This window comes from Centroberyx gerrardi, chromosome 1 (assembly GCF_048128805.1).
Source record: "Centroberyx gerrardi isolate f3 chromosome 1, fCenGer3.hap1.cur.20231027, whole genome shotgun sequence".
Lineage (NCBI taxonomy): Eukaryota > Metazoa > Chordata > Actinopteri > Beryciformes > Berycidae > Centroberyx > Centroberyx gerrardi.
The window spans coordinates 34,193,683-34,201,654 of record NC_135997.1 but is presented as its reverse complement, the minus strand read 5'-3'; positions in this window follow the sequence as shown (position 1 = coordinate 34,201,654).

Below are 7,972 nucleotides of genomic sequence, written 5' to 3'. Positions count from 1 at the left end.
ATCCACTTTTTCAAGTCATCAGCACAAAATGCGCTTGAGAGAGTGCTTTTTCCACAACAAAAGCAGAGAATAATGTGAACGCACCTTCACAGGGACGTCTTGTCTCTCTTGTTCCTTTACCGAACTGTCCAATATCATACGGTGAGCAGAAGAATTCCGTTTCAGGGTGGATTTCCCCTCTACAATGAGGCTTTGAATAAAACACATCAAGTTTAAAATTAATCTTAATCTTAATCGCAGAAATTCAAGCCCTTGTTGGTGCTGGTGCAACCTTGGTTTACTGCTACAATTGTATCAGCTGTGTCTCCATGCAGACAGTGAGCGCGCTGGCAGCAAAAGCAATGGATCTTGTCAATTGTTTTCCAGGAGCCTTTGGGAGACCCTGGGTTTTCTCCCTAAAGAGATATCATGGCCCTGAGCTGGTTTTATATGATATGAGATATATTTCACCAGTCAATCGATGTGGTACAACCCATCTGGGAAGCCGGGGCCCCGCTTCTCTGCTCGTGTTCTTCGTGCCTCCTCCTCCTCTTTCTTGTACACATCCAGGGAATAGCCATGATGAGAACACTGAAAGGGGAAATTTGTCAATGTATCAAATATGTTGAGAGGCATCCGAGAGAGAAGTGCAATTACACAGAGACAGGGAGAGGGGAAAACACGTCTCAGAAGTTGCAGTGGGGGTGAACAGAGCGGAGAGAACTTTTTTTTTTTTCTCCTGCGCAACTTTTGATCCTTTCTGACAAGAGTGGAAACAGTACAGCGTCATTATTTCTGCGTTTATGAATTCCTTATGCAATTCTATCCCATCCGTATCTGTTTTGTTTGTTTTGTTTAACTTACATAATATGCAAACCACCAGATTTTATTTGTGGTATGTTGTAAATGATAGTCCTCAGCGTTATTTATAGATGCACAGGGAAGGTATAATTGTGTAGGTGCTTCATTAGAGCTGTTTCACCAGCAGGTATTTTTACTTCAAAACACTTCTAGTAAGCAGGTTTCACAGCTCTCTGATTGTTGATACAGCACAGTATATCCTTATTCCCATATTCAGCATTCCAATCAGGTGTAATCCTCGGGGGTTAGAGGTTGCACCACAGCTCTGCGCTGAAACATTTGTTTTCACACCCCAATCATTCTCGCGCCGCAAAGCCATGAGCTGTTTTTAGTTTGTCAAAGTCATCGAGTTAAAGAGGGTCGGAGATATGAAAACATCTCAGGCCGAGCACGTGACCTTTTGTTTTGAAACATGTATAGTAGTTACCGGGAACATCCAATGGGAAGTGACACTTGCCTGCAGCGTTCTTGGGGCTCCCTACACGGTCCGCATCAATCCAAAATACACAGCCGCTCTCCAGAGATTACTGGCAGAAACAGCAACCCAGGCAAACAAATAAACCAAAGAGTTTCTGTCCTTGGAACGAGCCGCGGCATTTTTGATCATTATTACGGTGCAAACATGCTTATTTTGAGAGCTGCGCGTTCAAAGTTTCCTTGTTCACAGTAATTAGTGTTTCGTTGCGTCACATCAGGGGTACTTTAACCCCAGTTCACTTCACTCCAGTTAGGAACGGATTTCCAGGCAGACCGATGACAAATGTGGGAAAATTTGTTTTCTAAGCAAAACATCTTGCTCCGTCTAGAGGCCTTTCTAGCATAGTCACCATACTGTATTTGTCATTCAATGGCAAAATCCTTCACTGAAAACTGTGAACTTATGTTGAAATCTCAAACTAATGTATTGACCATTAGGATAAGAATGAGAAATAAGAATAAGAGTAAGAATGAGAATGAGAAATAAGAATAAGAGTAAGAATGAGAATGAGAAATAAGAATAAGAGTAAAAATGAGAATGAGAATGAGAAATAAGAATAAGAATGAGTAAGAATGAGAATGAGAATGAGAAATAAGAATAAGAATAAGAGTAAGAATGAGAATGAGAAATAAGAATAAGAGTAAGAATGAGAAATAAGAATAAGAGTAAGAATGAGAATGAGAAATAAGAATAAGAGTAAGAATGAGAATGAGAAATAATAAGAGTAATAATGAGAAATAAGAATAAGGGTAAGAATGAGAATGAGAAATAAGAATAAGAGTAAGAATGAGAAATAAAAATAAGAGTAAGAAAGAAATAAGAATAAGGAGAAGAAATAAGAAATAAGAGTAAGAATGAGAATGAGAAATAAGAATAAGAGTAAGAATGAGAATGAGAAATAAGAATAAGAGTAAAAATGAGAATGAGAATGAGAAATAAGAATAAGAATGAGTAAGAATGAGAATGAGAATGAGAAATAAGAATAAGAATAAGAGTAAGAATGAGAATGAGAAATAAGAATAAGAGTAAGAATGAGAAATAAGAATAAGAGTAAGAATGAGAATGAGAAATAAGAATAAGAGTAAGAATGAGAATGAGAAATAATAAGAGTAATAATGAGAAATAAGAATAAGGGTAAGAATGAGAATGAGAAATAAGAATAAGAGTAAGAATGAGAAATAAAAATAAGAGTAAGAAAGAAATAAAAATAAGGGTAAGAATGAGAATGAGAAATAAGAGTAAAAATTAGAATGAAAAGTAAGAATATACAGTCTTATTTTTAAGTTTATCTGTAGGTTTACTATGGACACACTGCGGCACCTTTCATTGTGCTAACCGACAAATAAGAAAACACATACATTGGTTGGTTCCATCTTCCTGATGCAAATTCACATGCCAGATATGTCCTTAAACCCATCACCGAGACATGAATTTCTCAGTCAAGTGTTGTGCCGTGGCGTCCCAGTTTCATCTCCTCATAATACGCTCGCCGCCTCCATCCTAAAGCGGGATTCCTTATTAGCATCCGCCTGTGATAACCTCCATCGTAATGGCTCAGAAGTCAGCTTCGCAATTCAGCTGGCTCTCATAATCACTCTGTGCAGCTAATGCAGAACACGCTAAAGAAGTCTGATAATTATCTTATCCATCCTAGATGTCTGGATGCCAGGGAAAGTACAGCGCCGTATTGAAGGGTTTCGACATCACGCTCATTATAATACATATTGTCCCACCATATCTAAAAGTATGATCATCCCTTTTTGCCCTTGTGCTGGGGGAACCACACAAATTATCTTATCGGCGTCATCTGATTATCATTGACAGTGGCTGTGATGTAACCGGCGCATCCTCGATATGAATAATTCATGTGCATTTTATCTGTTTTAGGTATAGGAACCTTTGCTCTAAGTAGTAGCTAAATATTCACATATGCTGTCTGCCTGAGGATCGCATGGAACTTTCTGAACGCATTGCATTAACGCATGGAGGTTGCATGAAGAGCCTGAAGTCACACATCACTGTTTTCATCCAAAACAGGGGGGAAAAAAATCAATAATTAAAATAGACACACACACACACACACACACACATACAATATTTGTGCACCATTATATGGGCTAGCCAAGCATATGGACACACATTAACTTGTAATTGTTTTTGCTCGCTAAGAAAAAAAAAAGATGCATCACAGTGAAGGGTGCTTGTGAACACACCACTTGCACCATATAATTACAGCAGTGACTCGCTACCAAGGCCCTTCGCTGTGTTGATACTTGACCACAGTGAAGGCAATCTGCGATCAGCCAACTGAGAGGCTTGACCCACTCTATAGATTCATGAATACATACACACACACACACACACGCGTGCGCACAGCGGATGATAGAGCATAGATAGAACTCTGTCAGAAAGCTTCCATTTCATCCCTTTCTCCCGGTTATGAAATGTTTCCCAGCGCGCCTCCTTCCCCGGCGCGTCTCTTATTACAAATGCACGCCCGGTGCGGCATCCTGCCTCCGCCACCATCCACCGCCGGGGGTTTTCTTCAAGCCGAAGAAAAGTAGAGAACAAGAATGGAGAGAGAGAGGGTGGAGGAGGGAAGGGGGGGTGAGGAGGTTGGAGATAGAGAAAAAAAAAGAAAAAAAAAAGCTCAGGCTAGAACAAGGATTTATGACTTTCAACACCATTTGCATAATTGTATGCATCTCATGCAGCGTGAGTACACAGTGCCAGCATGGATGATCAGTTCTTATCTCCAAACTGCACCATAAAGATAAGAGAAAAACATGCCGATAAAAAGTAATCTTACTTCCTACTGCCCATGTCAAATTATTTAGGAGGACTCGACAGGCTGGAAGCTATCGCAACAACATGAATGGGCATATTATTGCATCAGGACTTCTTGAGGCCAAGAATCTTAAGTGGAGAGGGGAGTTTATTATTGGTAATAACTCTTCGTATAGGAAATGTACAACAGTTTTAGTTTTTCTTATTGATTAATTTATTTGGGTCTATAGACATGTTATATATGTAATTATTTTATCATATATTTTATCATAAGAATGCATGCATTAATGCAGTGATTCTCAATCTTTTTCATATCAAGGACCCCTAATTTAGTCCACATTAGAGCCACGGACCCCCATTTGATGAGATTTTGTCTCTCAGACCCAAATCTGAGAATATTTTTATTGTTAGATATGATTTTGTCCAGAATTCCATGACTATCTGTATTGTAGGTAGAGTGATAGCAGTGAAACTATGATAAAAACAGTCTTTCTTCTGCATTCTCTAATTATCTTCACTTATTGTAAATGAAATAATGCTGAAGTTTACCAATTCATCAATTTGCTGTGGACCCCCTGGAACCCCTTCAAGGACCCCTGGTGGTCCCCGGACCCCACGTTGAGAACCACTACTTTAATGTACCAATGACTTTTTACATCGGCCTTGAAATGTTTTTGGAACATTTCTGGACTCTGAAACAGACAGGACAACAACCAAGACAGCGAGGCAACACTGACCCCAGACCAGCAAACGCTAAGTGGTGCAGAGGGATTTTGACCATTGTATTTACACTGGAGCAACTTGTTTTCTACCCTCCTACTGCTCCTCAGATACCCTCCTGTCACTCCTCACCACCCTCCTGCCAGTCTTCTGCCACTCCTCCGCTACCCTCTCGCCTCTTCTCAGCCGCTGCCCTGCCATTTTTCGCCGCTCCAGGCAGAGGAGCAGCCTGCTAAGTACTGGCCATCATCATGATACTGATTGTCAGAACGCCGTCTTTGTGAGCTGGCCGGCCACTCGTGGAAAAAATAGCACTTGTTGCCATGTTGCAGCGACTGGAAGCCCATTAAGTGTTTGCTCGGTACATGGCGGTCATGTACGGTCGGGCCATTGTCAGAAAGCCACCGTGATTGCTGCCTGCTGTTATTGATAAAGGATCAATATGAGCTTCCAAAGTGCCCCTCATCCACTGAAGACCCGCTAGGTCCTTTTTATCTGGGGGAGCTGGTTCTGGCAGACAAGGTTCACCGGAGAGCACCCCAAGCTGAGCGTCACGGGTGAGGCCACTTCACAAAAGGTACCGTGCCCTTTTATTGGGCAGGATTTATTAAAACAGCCAGCTTCTGACAATTCAATTGAAAATCCACTGCTGGGTCTGTTTTCCCTCTAACTGCAGTGACCCCTACAGAGCAGATGTAGGGAGGGGGGGTGGGGGTGGGGGTGGGGGAGGCAGGGGGGGGGGACAAGGAGGACAGCCAGGCTTTTAGAAAGCTGGAGATGACTGGCAGCTAGAACAGATTCGTGGATAGAAAAAGCAGGTGGAGTAGGACTCAGCGGGGAGAAATTACTCCAAGCTCTAAATGCCTAGAGTTAAGAGCAACAGTGTCATATGTTCAATGGGTGGTGTTTCAAATAGTAACAGCAGGCTTCTGTTTGCATGTTTGTGTGTCTGCGCGTGTGTGTGTGTGTGTGTGCGCGTGCGTGTGTGTGCTTGTTTGTAAAGTTGTCTACCGTTCTCCAGTGGAAGCCCACGTGTGTCACATTTTGCCCTTCTGCCGTGTGTGCCGCCGCTCCTCTGATGGTATTTGCGTTCATGGCCAATTTTCAAGTGCCTTTGCTGTCTTGCTCGCACGCTTTGTGCCAAGCATGCCAGCATGTGACATTCACAGAGGCTGGCGAAAAGGACAGTGGTCTACACGTTGTGCCTGTATTCTCCATCCTAAAAACCAATTTGAGCCATGAAGCTTTGGCATAATCCTCATAAAGCTCCCCTGTTATTCACAGACTGGTAACCAAGTGAGCCTGAAGCTTCACCAAACAATGAGCTGAACACACGCATGATAACAAATGCCATATGAAATTGAGGCACTGTTGAGGGAATTAGCCAGAGTTGCTACACTGCAGACATTTTTATTGAATGACATGCTATGATAATGTTACAAGCAATAACATTATCAATCGCAGGACTGGAATGTCAGCATTATTTGCTTTGTCGCCTTGCGTAGTCTTGTGCATTATGATCATTGTAACAAGGCAACAGTAAACACGCCATCCCCCACAGTCACTTCCCAAGGGTGGAGGAGATTTCCTGCCAGTGTCCATACCCAACACCAGAATTACATGCGGGCAAACAGGCTGAATCTACAGCGTCTCAATTAGTGGGGATGGGACGCTATTATCTGTTGCAGCCCCGCTTTGTGATGTAGGCTGATAAGACGGGTGGATTATATAAAAATCTTGCCTAGTGTCTCTTCGACAAACCATTTACCACTGCAAAGTACATTTAAAACATTCATTCATTTACTCACCCAACCATCGTGAATGAATTGGATTTTTAGAGTGGCTTCAAATAAACCAAATAAACATACAAAGCACAGATGGTTTAGCTGGTCCCTAATGGCTAATTCAGGTATGGATTTTTGCAGCATCAAAGTTACTCTACGCTGTACACAAGGTACGCAAATGTAGGTGTATAGAAGTTTAAGAGGTAGATAGAGAACTGCTTTGATAAGAAATAGCTGCAATTTTATTTCTACTGCAATAGTGCAGCAACTTACACTTTTGCCCAAGCATAAGCTAACATCAGACCCAGAGATAAAGGCCTATAGGCTACACTGCAGGAACCAGATCATTTTCAAAAGATATCTTTATATAATTTTGGAAATTGTGGTAATTATCAACAAATATCAATATGTATGATGTGATATAATTAAGTGTTTTAAGTATGTTTTCCTTCCAAGTAATAAGCCTACCTAGTCTGAGCACACTATAAATAAATAAATAAATAAATATATCCAGTAGGCTATATTCTTTTTAAAATACACAGACAGCTTCACAGTTGAAACAGTATGGACACAGTAACAGCATTGGAGCACTCAAAATCAACACAATTTTTACATACAATTCATTTGTTAAAAGTCACTTGCAATTCATTTAGGATGAGAGTGAATGATATTTTCTAATGTTTTCTCAAATCTGAACCCAATCCAAAGGCATAAATATGTTCGGCATTTGCACCTCAAAATGCGAGTCCTGGTCCTGTTTCCAGCCATGACTGTAGATTTTAGCATACAGCCTTTCTTTGTAATTTGCCTCCTGCATTATGGTAAGGTATGGCAGAAAATAGCTCACATTATCCAAGCCTTACATCTACCACAATACAAAAAGAAAGAAACCGTAGCTTAATAAATGCTATTTCTCATGTGACCTTTCCAGAGGCATACTTACAAGGCAAGAAAAGCAAGTGAAGGCCAATTGGCCCCCAGATTACCCTGCCACCAAATGAACACTCCTTGTCAGGACTCAAGACACTGTGATTGCGCGAGCGTCTATTTATTCAGGCAAGCTGTAGGCCAGCTCAGGTCCATTAGCGAGGCGCCGCTCGGAGCCCCCGGTACGCTCTCTGGTATGATCGCTCCTCGGGGCGATCGGCCGAGATTCGCGGCGGGTCGGAGTTCCCCTGACAGGAGCCGAGGAGCGGGAGGAGGAGGCAGCCAAGGCCAAGGGGCTGTTTGCTCATGGGTTCAGGGTTCACCGCTCTGTTTTGAATGCTAAAACAGGAGAGTGTCTTTGAGCAACGTGAGAGAGGGAGGGAACAAAGGAGCCGGAGTCGGTCACGTTACTCACTCTGTTGGTGAAGACGCCGAT